The 22,646-nt window shown below is 46.1% G+C and overlaps 1 protein-coding gene across 2 annotated transcripts in view; it reads left to right on the top strand.

Moving 5' to 3' along the window:
• Positions 1-426: 426 nt before the first annotated feature.
• The window catches only part of LOC137638641 (cholesterol transporter ABCA5-like), a 269,061-nt gene continuing 246,841 nt past the window's right edge, over positions 427-22,646 (top strand). Inside the window, exon 1 of one of the 2 annotated variants that reach the window (XM_068370905.1) lies at positions 427-483. The gene's annotated coding sequence lies outside the window, so the exon portion shown is untranslated. Of the gene's footprint in view, positions 484-984; positions 1,283-22,646 lie in introns of those variants that run through there. The other variant, XM_068370904.1, reaches the window with a different exon arrangement.

The raw sequence follows: 22,646 nt of genomic DNA, 5'->3' as shown, positions 1-22,646 counted from the left end.
AAGTGAATACACCAATCGTTTTCAAATAGCAAGATAAAGAGTTAATGCTTACATATGCTATGAAACTCAGAAAATTCGATATTGATATTTGATAGACGCACAATTCATTTTCTACACCAACTATGTCATACATAGTTTAAATGTTTAAGAAGATTCTTTTTTTTTTCATATTCATACTATTTGTATAGATTCTGTGTGGTAACTGTGTATATTTTTTACCAGTAATTTGTTAAGTAACTTGTTTTTAATTATATTAAATGACCATATATTCAGTCCCCGTGGATGAAATCTTTAGTAAAGACAGACTTTATTACCCCTCTCAAGTATCTCGGTCCCGATTACCTCCTTAGCTTTACTTTATAAACTGCTAATCTTTTTTTTTGCAACCATGACTGGGCTGTTATATAGCTTATCATCACGTGCTTGTAAACACTTTCTTATCGACGTTGAACAAATAAGACTACGGGCTACTGGCTAATAAGCGTAATTATACAATCTATAATTTCGTAGTATTAAAACCTGTTTTACTTGTATTTGCTTAAATACCCAATTAGAACATTTCATGTTGATCGTAAATAAAAGGAAATTCATTGATGAAGGAGTTGATTTTGTTTGTACATAGCAAGTGATGGGGATATAATATCAACGCCGTGTAATCTTATCACTGAACTGGCATATGTGAAATATGATCCTCTGCTGGGGAGCCGTTGAAGGGCGGAAACCTCTATGATGATGAAACACTAAAGTAGGATTGTTTTGACCCTTTCAAGTGTTCGATTTTAGTGATAACCTGTTGGTTTTGTATAAATGACAAATTTATATCATGTACATACTATACATATAACATGCAAAGAAAATACATACATAAATGAGAATTTAAGTTTATAAGAGTATATAAAACCTTTATATGTAATTTTATTGATGACATTTAACTGAAAGTAGTCGAAACCAAAGCTTAATTATTATTTACGGACAGTGTGTGTGCTTACCAGTTACCATTTATTACAATTTAACCTCTGTAAACTAGGAAGGAAATGTCATCCGATAGTGTCTGCAGTTACTGTTAATAAAAATTGTCACCGTTACGTCCAAATCGAAAAACGAAAAGATATTATAGTTTGTGTATCTTTTAAGACGAAACATTCCTCAAGAGTGTTAATGATTTATTAAGAAGCTGCCAATCTTCAGGATGACGTTCGGTTTTTTCGTGACTGTAATCTCGTCTTCCTGTACGAAAGAGATATAGATCTTTGGACCCAGCTGCCATCAGGTTTATTTACTGGTATGTATTCTAGTCATTATCTTAAAGAAAATCACCTTAATGTTATTTCAGTCATATATTTGTTTACACCATATGTCATTCTAAGTTTAGGGTCGAGGGATAGTCTCCCTTCCCTAGTATAGTTGGTATAATTATACCCATGCACAGTTTAGAGATATTATAGTACTGGAATGGGGGTGTATGTATGATAGCGGCCACCTGTATGCGTTATTATGACTAACTTAGAATACGGCAGTGTAAGGGGATCGCAGGGTTGCGTTAGCCGCCCTTTAGGTACAGTATGTAGGTGATAGCGGCCACATGTATGTGTTATTATGACTAACTTAGAATACGGCAGTGTAAGTGGGTCTCAGGGTTGCGGTAGCCCCCTTTAGGTACAGTATGTAGGTAAGGACCTACTTGTAGGTTAGGTTAGGGGGGAAAGTTCAGGTTAGTTAAGGTCCATTTTTAATCAACACATGAGGAACTGGCCGCTGTTATACAAAGGTTCCCTAGAATGTTCGGTTTCATTAGAGAATGGTGTAATATTAGTTAGGATGGAGCCTTTGTGTAACGACGGACCTTCCCTCCCTCATCCATAGAACGCCACCTAACTTAATCTACATCCCATGTCCTTTGTCACTTGGTTTTTGTGGCAATTTAATAATACATGATGGGAGGCGGGGAATTAAATGAATTTTACATCGTAAAGAGGATTTATTATCCGTTGATTTTCACAGAACATGAACAGAAATCTAAGTGTATGAATGAATCTCTTTAATTACATAACTAATAGAACTCGAGATCTCTTGTGGATTTATAAATTACTGGAACAGTTTACTGTAAAATGCTCATAAGTCGTAGATAACAATGAATTACTTAATGGTTACAGTTACACTCGTAGAGAATGGACACGGAGGAGAAATGGCTAATACATTACAAACGAATAATAGATATTGGGTGCCTTGTTGAGTGTCGATGCCAGCCATGACTGAGATAAGCCTACCATGGCATATGGGCCTACTATAGGTTGCCCAAGCACAAATTGAACTCGGACAGTAACTGACATTTGTCTTGGCTCCCCAGGTGTTCTTATTGAAGTGCTCATTGCTGGGGGGTATGAGGGCTTTTCTTGCCTCGGGGTAGCAGTGGCGGGTGTTGCAACCATTCCTGGCTGGTTCTCCTCTCCCCTGTGTACCAGTTAACATGGAAACAGATTCAGTACACGTGTGCTTAGGTCAACAGATAACTAACAATGTCAAGAAATTGGTTCAAACTGATTTCCTCACTGCCCAGGAATGTGGAGATGAGGCCAGAGGTCGGCAACCACCTGCCCTGTTTCCTGTGATTGAGCTAACCTAGTTAACGGCCATTTAGAGTTTGTCTAAATTTACCATCAATGATTTTACTTAAGTCCCCCTCCACCAGACTCAAGGCACTCCCAAACCTTGTGGAACTCAAAATTTTATTGCAGTGTCTTACCGAACCATTATACAGCTGTAGGTTCCCTATGAATGGCAGACAATAGATTCAAAACTACCGCGGTGGAGCCGCCATCGCTGATGTAGGTGACGTCATCTCTCTCCACTCAAGGGAGCTGTAGGTACAACTGTCCAGGTAACAATTCGTTCTCTGCCAGTTTTGGTTGAACATCGGTGGTCGGTGCAGACTTTTTTCCTCATTTGTTGGGAAGTATTATCTCTCCAATATCGGTGAAGTATTCAACTCCGTGTTTGTAGGATTGAAGCTGAATTTCTTTACTGCAATTTTGTGGTCTTACCATCATGTCGGACTCTAGTCCTTCAGTAGTTAGGTTTTGCGCCGGAGGGTGCAAAACTAGGTTAGTTAAATTAATTTATGATTCGCACACTAAGTGCATTAAGTGTAGGGGTTGTGAGTGCTCTAGAGAATCTACTTGTGATGAATGCAATGATTGGAGTGAACAACAGTGGAAAGTTTGTGTTTCTCACTCCAGGAAGATAATTAAGGATGGAATGAGGAATGCGGCTCTTAGAGCTGAAAGTAAGATTAGTTTAGCTTCTTCGGCTTCTTCTATCGAAGCTCCTGCTCCTATTCCTTCTCCTTCTCTTCTTATTATATCTTCGATTTTGAGTCCTCCTGCTCCTGTAACTCCTTTGCCAACTTCCCGTGGAGTTTCTCCTGACACCATTGCCAGCCTCGAGTCTAAATTTGAAAAGAAATTTGATGTATTAGCTAATACGGTGATGCAGTTAGGTTTATCTGTAAAGTCTTTCATAGGAAAGACTTCTAGTGAAGTGAAAGGTGTCAGTGCAGTGCAATCTGAGGGGGTGGTTGTTTGTCCCGATAGTTCTCCTAGACAAAGGTCACTGTCCCGCTCCCCCGCCTCGGGGAGAAGACATACCGGAGGTCCAAGGGAGACTATCGGGGTTTGCCCACAGACAGTCGCTTCCTCCATCGATTCTGTGGTGCGACAGCAGGATTCGACTAAACACCATTGGAAAGGTGTGTAGTTAGGTAATCAGTTATCGACAGAGTCGAATGATTCGTTGCTGGTTAGACGTCGTAAGTGGCGTGATTCTTCAGTCTCACGTCCATTGAAGAGACGTTTGACTGAAGAGGTGCTATCTCTGCCCTCTGTGAAGATGTACAGAGAAGTAGATATCTCTCGCCCATCGTGTAGCGTAGCTACATGGACTTCACCTCGTATTCTTACGACAGCGACAGCTGCCTTCGACTCGGTTGTGGAGCAACCGATTCTGAGTTCGCCGAGATCTTCGACTCATCAAGCTGTCGAAACTTTTCCTTCGACAGATAATTCGACTGGCGTGAGACCTCCGGTGGCGATCGTGTCAAAATCCACGACCCCAGTTGCTTCGACTTCAACTCAAGAAGACGAGATTTAATTCCGTTACGTCGACAGTTGCAAGAGCTGATGAGCTGGATGAAAGAAAACAAACAATGTACGAAGAATAATGAGTCAAATCAAGAACCGTCTCTGTCTCCTATCTCTTCGGATAACGAGGAGGACTTCTCGTGCAGAAGGCTGTCATAGAGGAGATAAGCGACAGACCATCCCCGGAGTTTTACAACCATCTGTTTGTAGTCCCCAAGTCATCTGGGGGCTGGAGGCCGGTACTGGATGTAAGCGCACAGAATTTGTTCGTCCAGATAACCAAATTCAATATGGAAACAACTTGTTCAGTGTTAGAATCCCTTCGTCAAGGGGACTGGATGGTATTTCTGGATATGCAGGATGCATACTTCTACATTCTAATTCACCAGGACTCCAGCAAATACCTTCGGTTTGTGTTCTTGGGCAAGACCTACCAGTTTCGAGCTCTTTGCTTCGGCCTCTCTTGACAGCACTACAAGTATTTACGCAAGCGTTGACTCCTCTGGGAAACTGGTTACACCTGATCAGGTTACTCTGATCCCTCGATTTGTTCAAAGGAAAATGAATGTCTTGGCGGATGGACTAAGTCGCCTTCTTCAAGTACTGCCGTTAGAATGGATGTGTGGCTCGCAGGACCATATTGACGAGCACGACCAACTTGGTGCGCACGAACAACTAGGCGCGCGCAATCAGTTGAAGTGCGCGAACAACTCTTATGACAGGGTTTTTTGAACTCGTAGCGCGAAGTGTTCATGAGTGCACAAGAGTTTTACTCTTATGACAGAGTTTTTGAACTCTCGTTCCGTGAATTGTTCGCGCGCGCCTTTCGTCATCAAGAGTTTTACTCTGATGACAGAGGGATGCTTGCTGCCTAAGGGTTTACGAATCTCTACAGGTAACTATGACACAGTTCCTTTGGGTCCTAGTCATGTAACACGATTCCCGAAAATTCCGTCAGAAATCAGCGACAGAGTTCCTGTGGGTTCTCGGCACAACATTCCTTAAGGTTGTGAGAAAGGTATTCACAAATAGATTCTGAACCCTGAGGTTCTCATTCGAATCTTTCGGTTTCCGCGATCCAGAGGTTTCTGGAAACTCTATGATTGACCTCCCCCCTCTACGGGATGGGCCTTCCAAAGGTGTGACTTACGTCACTACACTCCCAGCTGATTACTATATCAGCTAGTCTGGTTTCGCCAGCACCGATCCTTTCGTTTTCGAATGAACCACCGTCATCTTTCCTCCACCTTCCCACTTCGAGTGGTTTGGTTAGCAGACGGAAATGAGCGAGGAATAAAAAATTCTTTACATTCCAGTTCATTTCCCTGGCAGGCCTTGCCTGATTTAGACGGTTGTTTTTTCTCACTAGCGAGAAAGCGTTCGATGGCAACCTCTTCGGGAAAGCGGCCGATGGCAATTATGTCTGGCATTCTTGAAGCAAACTCCCACATACGAGACTTCACCCTTTTCGGGAGACTCGTTCCTGAGAAGTATTTACAGAACTTCAATGGGTGTTGTTTAAACTTCATGAAGGCCATAGGCCGTCCTGGAGCATGCGCTCTAGCCAAGACAAAACTGCGAGGTTATTGTCTTAAACAAACTCTGTTCTACCGTTTGATGGAGGCAGCCTCCCCCGTCATTGTACCCTGGGTATAACGACTTGCTTTTTACACGATAGGCTTCCAAGACCTTTTATTCTATTCTTATAGGGTTATTGTTTCGAACAGTTAGTCCCGAAGGAGCGTTGTTAGCTGACGTTGAAAGAACGATAGCAACAGCGTGGGCAACTTTTCATTACGTTTACGAATGTTTCAAACTCCGCCAACAGGTAACCAGACATCCGTTTCTGTGTAAAGAACACTTGCTAGCCCCTCACATACAGAGGAGGGGTAAACCAAAGGTGAAATGATCGCCTCTATAACTGTATATTTTGTTTGAGAACATGTTCGCTCTCTTTCAAGAAAATATTACAGTTAATCAACGATCAAAATTCTTTCGGCAATAATGTTGTAATTCGTCGCACATACATTCTAATGTCCCGTGCGGGCATTAAGATATTATCTCCGCAGAACAGAGTTTTCTGAGAGAGTTAATTGTAGAAGCACATTCTCAAGCTAACGACGCAGTGTTTCCTTTACTGAGAGTGAAAGCGCATTAAGTTCGAGCGGTAGCGACTTCTCTCGCTTTTTTACACAACTAGTTGCTATCCACTATCCTGCAAAGTACTCACCAATCATTTTAGTGTTAGTTTTGGTGGGTAAAGGTTTTTATTTCAGTGGAGGTGATAGCTTTTTCATGTTGGTTATTTCTGGTCTTAGCCGAGGGCAAGGGCGATATTTTCTTGTATCTTCGTTCAGTGAACACCATGACTACGAGGATCTTCCACTCCATGTAGAGGCACCCATTGGTCATATTCAAAGCCTTCTACTATGTAAGATGAGCCCCGACCAGAGGCAGTATTCTCCTGCAGTAGCTCTCTTACAAGGTAAGGTGCAACAGGCACTAACAGGGCTTTTGGGTATATTTTATTTTCAAGAATCGTATGTTATTGTTGAAGTAAAACTTACATCCACAGCCCGCCATCTTTGCAATGGGTAATCAGCTGTATAATTGTTCGGTAAGACACTGCAATAAAAATGGATTTTTATTATAAAATGAAGTTTCATTGCATACTTACCGAACAATTATTAATCAAAGCCCTCCCTCCTCTCCACTGGTGGATGGTTGGGCAGAACGAATTGATGTTACCTGGACAGTTGTACTTATAGCTCCCTCGAGTGGAGGGATATGACGTCACCTACATCAGCGATGGCTGCGCCACCGCGGTAGTATTGAATCTATTGTCTGGCACTCGTAGGGAACCTACAGCTGTATAATTGTTCGATAAGTATGCAATAAAACTTCATTTTATAATAAAAATCCATTTTTTTTTTTATCATCATCATCATCTACGCCTATTGATGCAAAGGGCCTCAGAGGATTCATTGGCTAGATACATCAAAGGATAGCCAGTTCCTTGTGATGCGCAGTACCTCTTTAACTAAGGCAAGTAACCCCTACCAGTCCATACTAATTCTAGTAAGATCAACCTCCAGGCATCAGGTGTAGAAGCCGAAGAGACCGTTTGTCCATCGCCTTAAACCCATCCGTCACCCTGCTGCCAGTGACTTCATCGAGATTTAGGGGGCATTTCCTCCACACCCAAAGCTCTCATTATTCCACCAAGTTGCTCATCCGCTTATACGAATATAACCGTTGGCAAACATGGATTGCTAAGATATACCGCCTAGCACGGTATAAAAATTATTTCCCAACAAAGAAAAGCCATTAACTTTCAAGAAAAACAAAACAACCCTACTGAAAATTAGTCTTTGTTCTGTAACTGGAATACAAACCATGCTATTTAATAGGGGTATTACTTTCGGCATAGCTGAAATGACAAGTCATTAATTTTTAAAAAGGGGTTACTATCCACATCGCTAGTTAGCAGGGGTAGGGGAGGGTAGCTTGCTTCCATCCCCCTCTTACACACCTGTGCTTGAGCTCACTTTGCTCTCGGCTCGGAAGGTGGTCAGACATGTCCGCTCTCATCCTCGCCGTCATATTGGCAGCCATTAATGCTTTTTTCTTTCTTTTTGTAGTTACTGTATATATGAAGTTGGCCTCTGCAACCATGCGCACCTGCCCTGGTTTTCCCGACCACCCCTGTGGAACGTTCATGTCGGCGGTTGAGACTGATCCTCACGCCCTTTGTCCTTTTTGTAGGGGCCAACGGTGTGATAGTGTCAGCAAGTGTAGGGAGTGGTCTGCCTTCCAGTGGGAGAGGTTTTCACGACGACGGAAGAAGTCCAAACGGGATATTTCTCCTTCTAAGGTTGCTTCGAAGGGAGAAAAACCCAAGGCCTCTTCTTCCGTTGCCCAAACCTCCTCCGAAGCTCCCACTCAGTCGGTCTCTTTCGAGAGACCGTCGAGTGGTAGCGTAGACCGATTTATTTCTAACCAACCTCGGGTGTCGAGAGATGACGTTGCTTCCCCTAGCGAAGCAGCTTCACCTCTCCCCCCGGGGGAGGGGTGGAGGACACGTCACCAACCTCTCTTTTTCAGCTTTGGTCCTCCTTGGGGCTTACGGGTTCGCCCTCCAAGGAGGTTTTGCTTGATTACATCCTATTGGGTGCTGCTGTCAAGCAATCGCTGTCACCGTCAGAGGTTGATCCTCTGACTCTTGTCGACGTTGTGGTGTCAGGTATCCAATGCGGTTTCGCCCATCTCCTCTTCCACTCCAGACTCTATGGTAGCTGACGGCTTAGTTTCCCCCGTTCCTGATCAACCTACGAGGGGGAAACTAAGTCCATCGTCAGTCTCTCCTGCTAGTGTTTCTCTCCCTTGGGGGAGTTCACTTACAGAGACTCCTCTTTGGAGGACTGCTGTAGGTCATCTTACTGATCCAACGGCCCCTAGAGGACGCATCCGTCGAAAGTCTCGCCTTCCTCTTCGCCATAGAGGCCTTCCTTCACCTGCGGTGAGGACGCGCCTCTTTGGTTCAACGCCTTCTATGCAGTCCCCCGCAGAGGAGCCTTTAGACTGATCATCTGTCACTGCACCTGCATTGGTCCTGGACCTCTCTGCAGATCGTTCGTGATCTCCTTCAGTGGAAGATCATCCTTCTAAAGGACACGTCGACCTTCCACCCGACATACCTGCCGTTCCTGCATGGGCCTAACAAGGCTCCAACTGAACATGCTATTGCGCGCCAATAACCTACGCGGTACGCGCCCACGAAACCTGACAAGCGCTCATCAGTAGCTCGTCAGGCCCCATCCCTACAGCGCGCTAATCTTTCTTCTCACCTTAACACAGGGCATCGTCAAGAGAGTACGTGCCAACATGCGCATACGCTCCAATAAGAGCATAGCTCTGTCATGCGCCCTCATGCGCACATGCGCCACCGATCTCCTGCACACCAGGGCTCGCCTGCGTGCATTGCGCCTATGCGCCCTGTGCTTACGTGCCAACGATCTCCTACGCGCCAGTGCCCACCTGCGCACCAGTGCTCTCCTGCGCATCAACGTTCACCTGCGCGCCATCGTTCTACTGTGCAACAACGCTCTCCTGCACGCCAGCGCTCTACCGCGTGCCAACATTCTCCTGCACGAGCTCATACGCGCCCCTACAACATACTCTCTTGCGCGCCATGCTGCGCACCATCCTACGCATCAGGTAAAACCTGCGCACCAACTTTCTCCTGATAGCAGGCCTACAGACAAGTCAGCCATGCTGCCTTCACCCGCACGCCATCCCTTACCAACGCAGCAGCGCTCACCTGTGCGCCAGCCTTCTCCTGCGTGCATCCACAAGGATATACGCGCACCAACATTCTCTCGCATGCTCAGCATGAATCTACTGCGCGCCGGCGCGCTAGGGTACATTCTCCTGCGCCCGCGTGCTAAGGGACATTCTCCTGCGCCTGCGTGCTAGGGGACATTCTCCTGCGCGCGCCCCCTACGGCTGTTACAGATGTGCGCGAACACTCTCCCACTCGCACATGGTGATTCTCTTGGTCGCCCACGTGCGCGCCACCAGTCTCCCGCGCGAATATTCTCCCATGCGCGCACCACCAGTCTCCCACGTGCGAGCCCCGATATTCTCCCTCTCATGCGAGCACCATTATTCTCCCTCGCACAAGTGTCAATATCCTCCCGCGCGCTAGCCTAAGCATCACAAGGAACGACGTCCGGCAAGGTCGCCATTGCCTCATTCCCCTCCCCGCAAGCGCATACCACCGTGCAATGTGGGAGAAGGGAAACTTCCAGAGGGGTTCAGGATCCCAAAGCTACCACAGGCGAACCCACCTATTCCAGTGACACCTCCCAGGAATCATTCAGTCTCTTTCCCTTCAAGGGGTATGTCTGACAGTGCGTCTGTCAGCCAATAGCCCTGGTTCGGTGCCCTGATCAGAGCTATAACTCAGGCTTTCAAGCCTGTCCTCTCTGAATTGGGACACAGAACCATGGCTTCCTCTACCCCACTGAAGAGAAAAAGAGGAGTTCTAGACGCGGTCACTTCCCCGAGGGCGAAACTGACACCACGCAGATCTTCGAGGCAAATTCCTTCTATTTCTTGGACTGCCTCTCCTTTCCTTTCAGACGAAGATTTCCCGTCTCCAAGGGAATCACGTGAGGAGAGACTTTCCCCCATCGCACCAAGGAGGAAACCTCTCTTCGCGCCGAGAGTTCAACACAGTCAGGGATTGGAAGGAACATGCCACCCTCTTCAATGTTGGAGTCTTACATCCTTCCTAGGAAGGAATCCAAAGACTCCAAAACATTGCCTAAGTCCTCCACTAGCCACTCAGAGAATGTCCGCGATTCTCCCCAAGAAGAGCCTTCGGAGATAGAAGGAGACTTCACTGCAAGTCCTACAACAGGAGGAGACCAGCAAGAGTCAGAACACACGTTTTGGCAAGTTCTGACTGTAATAAGGGCTCTCAACGGGTTTTCCGACCCAGAGATTCCTCCTCGAGAGGGCAAAGACACGGTCTTAGACCGCGTCTTTGGTACTCAAAAGCCCTCTAAGACCAGTGCAGCCTTGCCCTGGTCTCAAGGGGTAAAGAGTACCAGGGACAAGATCTCCCAATAGCTCTCCGAGATGTCCTCCTCCAACCGTTCCGGTACCACCAACAAGCTCCTCCCACCTCCTCGCGTACAGCAGAGGAGGTACTTCGAGATACTTCACCACTCGCTGGAAGAGCTAACCAGGGGAGTCCCTCTTGAGAGACTCTCCAACCAGCAGGTCTCGTTCTCGGCAGCCGAGATCTTCAAGCAGGAGAAGATCGTGAAGTGTGCTATGCAAGCTACTGCGTGGCCCGATATCTGGTTGGGGACCTTAGGTATCCTGATACGTTCTGAGGATTTCTCCAAGGAACGTACCAGGAAAGCTATAGAAACCTTCCTTCTCTCAGGTACTCGCACGATCGAGTTTCTGGCCCAAAAAGTCTTGAACTTGTGGGCAAATACCATCCTGAATCGCCGGGATGCAGTTGCTGAGAGATTCCATCAGAAGGTCCCTAGCGCCGAGATCAATAGGCTCAGACATTCCTCCATAGAGGGGTCTGTTCTTTTCGTGCCTAAGGATGTGGAACATGCCACTGAGAGGTGGAGGGAGTCGCATCAAGACTCCCTCCTTCATAGGGCTTTAACATCCAAGCCTTATAACGCTCTAGCACCACAGCAGTCTCGTCCAGCCAAGACCACTACGATGACAACAGTAGCGAAGACGATGGTGTCTAAGCCCTTTCCTGTCAAAGAAAGGAAAGGCAAAAAGTCCTCCAGGGGAGGCAAAAATCTTAGAGGGAGCAGCCGAGGCCGCAAACGCTAGGATAGGCAGTCCCCCTGCATTTTCACCAGTGGGGGGATGCCTACAAAGCTGCTCAAACAGGTGGAAGCAGCTTGGGGCCGATTCCTGGACAATCTCCGTGATCAGTCTTGGATTTCGCGTCCCGTTCATAACATCTCTACCTCCCCTGACGACGAATCCAGTGTCATTGAACTCCCTTGCCATGTGAAGGGCAAGGGGGCAAGCCCTTCGGGCAGAGGTCCAGACCCTGTTGAAGAAGGGCGCTCTCCAAAAGGTCCTCAGCGGATCCCCAATGGATCCCCAGGCTTCTTCAGTCGACTCTCTCTTGTAAAGAAGGCGTCTGGAGACCAGTCATCGACCTCTCGGCTCTGAACAAGTTTGTCAAACAAACTTTGTTCAGCATGGAGATGGCAGACACGGTCAGACTAAAACTAAGACCGCAAGACTTCATGTGCACACTGGACCATCCATCTTCAAGGAAGTACTTAAGATTCAGCCTGGACAACAGAAGATACCAGTTCAAGGTGCTGTGCTTCGGTCTTTCCACAGCACCACAAGTCTTCACCAGAGTGTTCACCCTAGTATCATCTTGGGCACGCAGGATTGGCATCCGTCTCCTCTGTTATCTGTACGACTAGTTAATCCTAGCAGACTCGGTGTCAACCCTTCTTTAACACTGAGACAAACTTCTGAGACTTTGCCAAGATCTGAGGATCATGGTAAATCTCATGAAGTCTTCCCTGCTTCCCACTCAAAGACTGGTATACTTAGGCATGATTATAGACACCACTCTCCACAAAGCCTTCCCATCAGACGACAGGATAGCAAGGCTGTGGAAGGTCGCAAGACCTTTTCTCAGAAGAGAAGAACTTCCAACCCAATTGTGGTTACGTCTCCTCGGTCACCTTTCATCGCTGGCCCGTCTAGTTCCCAATGGTCACCTCAAGATGAGATCCCTCCAGTGGTGACTCAAGTCCCGGTGGAATCAAGTTTACGACTCCCCGGACATCCAGATCCCCATGGGACCTGCAGAACTGACGGACCTCTAGTGGTGGGTGGCAGACGAGAACCTACGAAAGGGAGTGGATCTTCTCGTCCTCCCCCCGGATTTGATGCTGTTTTCAGACACTTCAAAAAAAGGGTGGGGGGCCCACATGCTGCACCACATGACCTCAGGCCTCTGGTCAGAGTCAGAAAAGTACCTCCACATAAATCTCCTAGAGATGAAGGCCATCTTTCTAGCCCTTCAACAGTTCCAATAGTACCTGGCAAGTCACTCTGTGGTGGTGATGAGCGACAACACCACAGTAGTGGCCTACATCAATGAACAAGGAGGTACTTTATCGCAGCAACTATCCCATCTAGAAGTAGAGATACTGAGATGGGCCGAAATCCACTCAATACCAATATCGGTACGCTTCATTCCTGACAGAAGAAATGTGCTCGCCGACAACCTGAGCAGAGCATCTCAGATAGTGAGTACCGAGTGGTCTTTGGATCATCCAGTAGCCAACAAAGTCCTGACTTTGTGGGGTTCTCCGACTGTGGACCTCTTCGCAACGGCCCTGAACTTCAGGCTCCCGCTGTACTGTTCCCCAGTCCCAGACCCCAAGGCTCTCTGGCAAGATGCTTTCCAACAACGGTGGGACAACATCGACGTTTACGCCTTTCCCCCGTTCTATCTGATGAGGAGGGTACTCAACAAGACCAGAACATTGGTCAATCTTTCAATGACCCTCATAGCTCTGCTATGGCATCACGCAGAATGGTTCCCGGACCTTCTGCAACTCCTAACGGAGCCGCCAAGGGAACTCCCTCCACGACACAATCTACTTAAACAACCACACGCTATCTTCCACAAAGCCGTAGCTTCGCTACGACTTCACGCCTGGAGACGATCCAGCATCTCCTCTCTGAGAGAGGATTTTCGCAACAGGTTGCGATCAGGATGTCTGGACACCTGCGGAAGTCATCAGCAGCAGTCTACCAGGCACAGTGGAAAGTCTTCTGTGGTTGGTGTCGTGGAAGGGGTATCTCTCCACTCGATGCCACTATTCCAACAATAGCGGAGTTCCAGTCACAGAATCCCTCTTCCTATAAAACGTGATCCACAGAAGACCTGATACGATTCTCTATCATTCCTGTGATCCATAGCACTTTGAGCAGCTCCTTTGTGACACAAACCGTGTCATTGGTAGGTTGGATACGTGTCTAATCTTCACTTCTCCCTACCCACAAGACGTGAACCACAGATCTGATACGTTTTCTCTATCACTGCTGTGGTGGTGATACAGTAAGTGGTTTAATAATACCTTGGGCTCTGTGTTGGACAAGTAGTAAAAGTTGGAGGCATTGGCTACCCGCGGTAAGACTCGGTCGGATGAAAGTATGCTTGGCTCTTTTACTGTCATCATCTTCCCCTCCTTTGAGGAACAGCGCCATGGGTAACTTTGCAAAGCTGGTTTCCACCTCTGCAGGTAATAACCACTTCCCTTATGTAACCAATTATGTTTATATATACTTGTTCACGTCCCCAGCGCCTTTTGCGAGGTAGGCCTTGCGAAACGTCTTTTCGTTTGTAAGGCTCCTATTTTAACTAGGAGCAACTTCTTACCTAGACGTTGTTATGATCTCTCACGATTTCTTTTGGTTGCTCAGGCTGCTATCATACTCACTGGTATAGATATGCGAGGTGCAAGGTTTTCCCTTGATTACAGTCTAATACTGTACTAGGGGAAACCCGGGTCAATGACTAAGCCAGTAGTTGGACTTACCACCCTCCTAAGAGTGAGTCATCCAAATAAATAGTGGAAGGTTTGTTAGTATGGGAACAAATGACAAATTCAGAGATAATTTGTATTTTTCAATATTTAACTTAGCCGGTGATTATATAAGCTGGAGCTCTGCTGCTCGACAGAAAACTCTACGGAAAAAATCCGCCAGCGATCGCTATGCAGGTAGGGGGTGTACTTCAACAGCGCCATCTGTCGTGCAGGTACTCAGTACTCATTGTAAACAAAGAACTCAATTTTCTCTCTGTCGTGCTACCGGCAAGACCTACTAATTCGCTGTTGCTAACTGGATTTGTTTTCACAACTATTTGGTGAAGTACACTATTCTAGTTTTGAGCTTTCGCTGTGCAGGCTTTCTCTTCAATAAATCCTTGCATTCTTTTTTTGATATCGGATTATTTGTTGATGACTTTGGATAGTTTTTGAATTCCCCTTTGACCAATTCAAAATGGCTGACCCTTCTCAAGTCCCAAAATTCAGGAAGTGTAATGCTAGGGACTGTTCAAGGCGTCTTCCGAAGGCCTCTATCAATCCTCACACCGTTTGTTCAAATTGTCGGGATAAAACCTGTCAATTGGAAGATCGATGTGAGGAATGCGTTGGGCTTTCGGAATTCGATTTTATCGAATTCCAAAAATATACACGTAGGCTAGAGAGAGATAGAGTCAGGAGAAGTTCATCTCGTTCTGTTGATTTTTCCTCTCCTCATGCCCCGCAACCTATTCCTTCCCCTGTAGTGGTTGCTCCTGATCCCCCTTCTGGCACTCAGGAACCTTCGATGGCTGACATGATGCGTGCCATCCAAGCTCTGGGTGAGAGAGTTGAGTCCCTGGCTAGTGACCGTAACCAGCTCATGGCGGACGTCAAGGAGCTGAAGTGTAAAAGTGCAGTGGGAAGTGGTAAAGTGAGTGATAGTGTTGTGGATAGTGTTGCGCTTGAGGGTTCGTCTGTTCGTGCCTGTCGTCCTCCTAGTCCGGGACCTCTTGCAAGCTCCCAAGTCCAGGGGAGAAGCAATGTCGTACGACCAATGGGTTCGAGAGGCTTTAATCAGCGAACAGACGTTCCCTCCGTGGTTTCGGGCGTATCTACCCAAGATCGCCCCACCCACACAAAGACGAGAGAGCCCATTTATTCCTCGTCTGCGGAAGAGGTTTCTCGTAAGAAACCATGGACCAAGGTCTCACGACCTCTTAAGCGCAAGTCGGTCCCTTCCGCGCAAGTCCAACGGCCCAGTTGTAGCCACTGGGTCAGTTCGGACTCGCTGCAGTCTTCCGATGACTGCTCACCTCCTAAGAGAGGCAAAGCGGTACCGCCTCAGGCAGTTACACCGTCTGTCGCCGCACCTGCTCCTGCAGACCCTAAGTGGTCTTTGCTGCAGACCATGCAGTACCAATTAACGTCTCTGATGCAGGACTTTCGTGCGGAGAAGGTTGCTGCTGCACCAACCTCTTGCCTACAACCAACCACACTCTCGGTTGTGCGTCCTGTGGACGCTGAGGCGACCTTCTTGCGCACTCCAGCTGAGAGAGTCCCGCCACCCATGCGTTCCAGTGTACCCTGCCAGCCGCATGTTGACGTTCAGCGACGCACGGAACCTTCCGTTGACGTTCGCGAGGTACAACAACCGTCAGAGTTGTTTTGTTTTGACGCGGTGCGTCAACCTCCGCAACCCAGTGTGGTTGCCTCTGCTCGCCCACATCAGACTAGACAGTCTGGAGTAGACGCTGTGCGTCCCCGCGCTGCTATGGTTGTTGCCAGCTCACAGACTGGGCAACAGTTCCATGACGTTGCGTCCGGTTCAGTCACGCGTGCACCCGTGCGACCGGACTCGGCTAACCAGCCGATACCTACTCCATTGCCGCTTCCTCCTCAATACTCGGATGATGGACTCTCTGATGATGACGATGCGGCACACGTTGATGAACCACATTCGGACCTTGACGAGCCCAAGTCCACACAACCCTCTTTGGACTTTAGAAAAGTTCTTGCCCTGTTCAAAGAGATGTTTCCGGACCAGTTTGTGTCTGTGGCTCCGCGCTCTCCTCCGTCAGAGTTTGCTTTAGGTACGCAGTCATCCTCGCCTGCCTTTACTAGACTCGTCCTCGCACGCTCGTCCAAGAGAGCTTTACGAGTTATAGGAGAGTGGATGCAGTCCAAAAAGAGTCTAGGGAAGACAGCCTTTACGTTTCCCCCTGCTAAACTCTCTTCCAGATCGAGCGTCTGGTATGCCACGGGAGAAGTTCTCGGCTTGGGAGTTCCTGCCTCTGCCCAGGGCGACTTCTCAAGTCTTGTAGACTCTCCCCGCAGGCTAGCCATGAGACGCTCTAAGATATGCTGGTCACCTTCGGACCTAGACCATCTGTTGAAAGGAGTATTTAGAGCCTTCGAGGTCTTCAACTTTTTGGACTGGTGTCTGGGAGCTTTGAGCAGGAAGATCTCCCCGACTGAGAAGGAATCTTCCTTGCTCATCATGTCCTGCATGGACAAGGCCATACGTGACGGATCTAGTGAGCTTGCGGCATCGTTCGTATCCGGAGTCCTCAAGAAGCGTGAGAACCTTTGCTCTTTCCTGTCAGCTGGAGTGACACCTTGTCAAAGATCCGAACTTCTGTTTGCTCCTCTCTCTAAGTGCCTTTTTCCAGAGGACTTGATTAAGGAGATTGCTGCTTCTTTGATACAGAAGGACACCCATGACCTGGTTGCGTCCTCTGCCCGCAAAGCCACCCCTTTGCCTACCTTGTCAGCTAGACCAAGGATGGACACTCCAGCGTCCAGATTTATTCCGCCCTTTCGTGGCAGAGCCTCCAGCAGAGGAGGTGCTCGTGCCGAAGGGAGACGTGGGAAGAAGAAAGGAACCAAGTCCTTTAAAGGCAGAGTCTGACTGCCAGCTTCTTCAGACAGCAGTGGGAGCCAGACTCAAGAACTTCTGGCAGACCTGGGAGAAGAGAGGCGCAGATGCACAATCTGTGAAGTTGCTCAGAGAGGGGTACAAGATCCCGTTTGTACGAAAACCCCCTCTAGCAACGTCTCCCATCGATCTCTCTCCCAGGTACAGAGAGAAAGACAAGAGACGAGCATTGAAACAGGAGGTGTCTCTCTTACTAGAAAAGGGAGCGGTAGTCTAAGTCCTGGACCATCAAACCCCGGGCTTCTACAACCGTCTCTTCTGAGAGGCAAAGAAGACAGGAGGGTGGAGGCCGGTGCTAGACGTCAGTGCGCTGAATGTCTTTGTCACAAAGCAGACGTTCGCCATGGAGACTACAAAGTCCGTTCTAGCAGCGGTCAGAAGGGAAGACTGGATGGTCTCTTTAGACCTAAGGGACTCATACTTTCACGTACCCATTCACCCAGACTCCCAACCTTTTCTGAGATTCGTTTACGAAAAGGTTGTCTACCAGTTTCAAGCCCTGTGCTTTGGCCTAAGCACAGCTCCTCTTGTGTTTACGAGGCTGATGAGGAATGTAGCCAAATTCCTTCATTTAGCGGACATCAGAGCCTCCCTCTATTTGGACGACTGGCTTCTAAGAGCTTCTTCCAGTCGTCGCTGTCTGAAGGATCTAAAGTGGACTCTAGATCTGACCAAGGAATTGGGTCTCCTGGTCAATATGGAAAAGTCTCAACTGGTCCCATCCCAAACTATTGTGTATTTAGGGATGGAGATTCACAGTCTAGCTTTTCGGGCTTTTCCGTCGGCCCCCAGAACAAGTCAAGCCCAGTTATGCATCCAGAACATGCTGAAGAAGGAACGATGTTCAGTCAGGCAGTGGATGAGTCTGATAGGGACACTATCATCCCTGGAACAGTTCGTATCGTTAGGAAGACTACACCTCCGTCCTCTTCAATATCACCTAGCTGTTTACTGGAAAAAGGACAAGACGCTAGACGCGGTCTCGATCCCCATTTCCGAGAAGATGAAGTCTTCCCTGACTTGGTGGAAGGACAGTATCAGCCTCAGAGAGGGTCTGCCCCTGGCTGTTCAGACTCCCAACCACGTTCTCTTCTCGGACGCATCGGACACGGGCTGGGGCGCGACATTAGACGGTCGGGAATGCTCGGGAACTTGGAACTCGAGTCAAAGGACAATGCATATCAACTGCAAGGAGCTACTGGCAGTTCATCTGGCCTTGAAAAGCTTCAAGTCTCTCCTTCAAGGCAAAGTGGTGGAGGTGAACTCGGACAACACCACGGCTTTGGCGTACATCTCCAAGCAAGGAGGGACCCACTCTATGACGTTGTACGAGATCGCAAGGGACCTCCTCACCTGGTCAAAAGATCTAAACTTTTCACTAGTAACGAGGTTCATCCAAGGCAACTTGAATGTCATGGCAGATTGCCTCAGTCGGAAGGGACAAATCATTCCAACAGAATGGACCCTACACAAGGATGTGTGCAAGAGACTTTGGGCCACATGGGGCCAGCCTACCATAGATCTCTTCGCAACCTCGATGACCAAGAGGCTCCCAATATATTGCTCACCAATCCCGGACCCAGCAGCAGTTCATATAGATGCCTTTCTCCTAGATTGGTCACATCTAGACCTATATGCATTCCCCCCGTTCAAGATTGTCAACAAGGTACTGCAGAAGTTCGCCTCTCACGAAGGGACAAGGTTGACGTTAGTTGCTCCCCTCTGGCCCGCGAGAGAATGGTTCACCGAGGTACTTCGATGGCTAGTGGACGTTCCCAGAACTCTTCCTCTAAGGGTGGACCTTCTACGTCAGCCACACGTAAAGAAGGTACACCAAGGCCTCCACGCTCTTCGTCTGACTGCCTTCAGACTATCGAAAGACTCTCGAGAGCTAGAGGTTTTTCGAAGGAGGCAGCCAGGGCGATTGCTAGAGCAAGGAGGACATCCACCCTTAGAGTCTACCAATCGAAGTGGGAAGTCTTCCGAAACTGGTGCAAGTCAGTATCGGTATCCTCGACCAGTACCTCTGTAACTCAAATAGCTGACTTCCTTTTATACCTGAGGAAAGAACGATCTCTTTCAGCTCCCACTATCAAGGGTTACAGAAGCATGTTGGCATCAGTCTTCCGTCACAGAGGCTTAGATCTTTCCAACAACAAAGATCTACAGGACCTCCTTAAGTCTTTTGAGACCACGAAGGAGCGTCGTTTGGCTACACCTGGTTGGAATTTAGACGTGGTACTAAGATTCCTCATGTCAGAAAGGTTCGAGCCGCTACAATCAGCCTCCTTTAAAGATCTCACTTTAAAGACTCTTTTCCTGGTTTGCTTAGCCACAGCTAAAAGAGTCAGTGAGATTCACGCCTTCAGCAGGAACATCGGATTTTCATCTGAAACGGCTACATGTTCTTTACAACTTGGTTTTCTAGCCAAAAACGAGCTACCCTCTCGTCCTTGGCCGAAGTCGTTCGATATTCCAAGCCTATCGAATATGGTTGGAAATGAACTAGAAAGAGTCTTATGCCCTGTGAGAGCTCTTAAGTTCTATTTAAGACGAACTAAACCTTTACGAGGACAGTCAGAAGCTTTATGGTGTTCAGTTAAGAAACCATCTTTGCCTATGTCAAAGAATGCTTTATCCTATTTTATCAGACTGTTAATACGAGAAGCTCATTCCCATCTGAGTGAGGAAGACCAAGCTTTGCTGAAGGTAAGGACACATGAAGTTAGAGCTGTCGCAACTTCAGTGGCCTTTAAACAAAATAGATCTCTGCGAAGTATAATGGACGCAACCTATTGGAGAAGCAAGTCAGTGTTCGCGTCTTTTTATCTTAAAGATGTCCAGTCTCTTTACGAGAACTGCTACACCCTGGGACCATTCGTAGCAGCGAGTGCAGTAGTGGGTGAGGGCTCAACCACTACAATCCCCTAATTCCATAACCTTTTTAATCTTTCTCTTGAAATGTTTTTATTGTTGTTTTTGGGTTGTCCGGAAGGCTAAGAAGCCTTTCGCATCCTGGTTGATTTGGCGGGTGGTCAAATTCTTTTCTTGAGAAGCGCCTAGATTAGAGGTTTTGATGAGGTCCTGTGGTATGGGTTGCAACCCTTCATACTTCAGATCCTAGGGGTCGCTCAACATCCTAAGAGGATCGCGAGGCTCCGTAAGGAAGACGTACTTAAAAAGGCAGAGTAATTGTTCAAGTCGACTTCCTTACCAGGTACTTATTTATTTTATTTTTGTTATTTTGATAACTTCTAAAATGAAATAAAAAATCCCTAGCTCATAATAATGTAAACATTTATTGCTGGTCTCTACCCACCCCCCTGGGTGTGAATCAGCTTATATAATCACCGGCTAAGTTAAATATTGAAAAATGTTATTTTGATAATAAAATAAATTTTTGAATATACTTACCCGGTGATTATATATTAAAGGACCCTCCCTTCCTCCCCAATAGAGACGCAGTGGACCGAGGAGAAAATTGAGTTCTTTGTTTACAATGAGTACTGAGTACCTGCACGACAGATGGCGCTGTTGAAGTACACCCCCTACCTGCATAGCGATCGCTGGCGGATTTTTTCCGTAGAGTTTTCTGTCGAGCAGCAGAGCTGCAGCTTATATAATCACCGGGTAAGTATATTCAAAAATTTATTTTATTATCAAAATAACATTTTTCCCTAACTAATACAAACCTGGAGCTATTTATATAAATTGGCCCGCTATCACCTGTCCCCCAGGTAGTCTTGCCGGCAAGCAAAAAGTGACGTGGTTCACTGAACCCCCCTACTTACCCACTGTAGGGGTTAGGTAGGGCTGCCACCTCGCACTTAAAATCTAAATAGACCCAGGTTTGTATTAGAGAAAAACAAATTATCTCCGAATTTGTCATATTACTGTACTTATAAATTTGTCATTTTCCAAAGCTTACCCAGTGAATGTTGGGTAAGTATTTAACCCTGGATAGGTACGGTCCTCGGACACCCCTTTAAGGGTATACTCGGACGCGAACGACCCCGACGCCAAAAAAAATTCTTGAAAAATCAGTTTTTGCAGTAACCTCCTTTTTTCTTTTGCCAAAAAAAACTTCAATGAATGCTTAAAACAACTGTAAAGATAAATACTACTCATCTGCAGAAAAACTATTTATTATAAATATTTTAAAAAATTAAGTAGAAAAAAAAAAGACCTGACATAAAAATTCATAAAAAAAAAGTTTATACATATATACACAAATCCTTTTAGGAATTGATTCTTGAATGTTTAGGACACATCTTGATGTATTTTGGATGAAGTCAGACCCATGGAGGTGAAGATCTGAAATGAGAAAAAAAGGGTAACTTTTTTTGGCCAAAAAAAATTGTCCAAATTTCATGAATTTTTTTGGGTACCCAAATGAAATAGGAAGTGGCTAATTTTTTTAGGGAATAAACATATGTTATCCTAAAATAGAAATATGTAAAAAAATCTTCATTATTTTGTAAATTACATTTATATCAGGGGCCATATCTAAAGGTAGTTTTTTGAGTACTTGGAAATTTCGTAAAAAAATACATATATTTAATATATAATATGATATTTATGCAGGTAAAAATATACCAAAATATCACAAATTGTATAGGGAACAAGAATATATATAGATAGGGCAGCTTACGCTTCGGATATGTCCACAAAATGGCCGCCAACCACACTGACTCGGACTCCCTAATCTGCCACTTGAAATGTAGGAAGGGTATGTCAATTTCAAGGTGTTATTTACTAATCTAATTATTATTGGATATGCATAAAAATTGTATGGTGGGTTGCTGGATAATTGTCGATTATTTTACGACTATAAAATTAAAATTCTGACCCAAAAAATTTTTTTTGAAGGGAAATAAAATCGAAAAAAAAAAATGTAAAACAATATTTTAGCTAAAAAAATTTGATGATATTCAATCAAAAAAAAAGTAAACAAAATTTTCCGACAAATAAACATCTAGAGGAATCATTACTCTGTGATAGTTCCTTAGTACGTAGTAATTTTGAAAGAATTGGGAAAAAACGAAAAAATGGCAATCACCGGAAAATCGAACACATACCTATATATACGCCATATCTGGCTAAAAAAAAGATAGGCATGGGTAGCCAGATCATCTAGAAACACTTTCCAACACTATAAAAATATAAGTTTTGCGACACTACTTGCCAATTCCTTACGGTAACATGACTAAGCAAAAAAATGCAAAAAAAAAAAAAGGGGCACTCGTGGAAAAATGGCCATTCTAATATACTGCATTTCAGAAAAAAAAAAAATTCAGCCACGTGCTAGGCAAACCATCAAGTCATATTTTCCGACAAATAAACATATAAATGAAATATTACTCTGTGATAGTTCCTTAGTACGTAGTAATTTTGAAAGAAATGGGAAAAAACGAAAAAATGGCAATCACAGGAAAATCGAACACATACTTATATATA

The sequence above is a fragment of the Palaemon carinicauda genome, chromosome 3 (assembly GCF_036898095.1).
Source record: "Palaemon carinicauda isolate YSFRI2023 chromosome 3, ASM3689809v2, whole genome shotgun sequence".
Lineage (NCBI taxonomy): Eukaryota > Metazoa > Arthropoda > Malacostraca > Decapoda > Palaemonidae > Palaemon > Palaemon carinicauda.
Note: the sequence above shows the minus strand (reverse complement) of the source record. Positions and strands in the feature narration are given on the sequence as shown.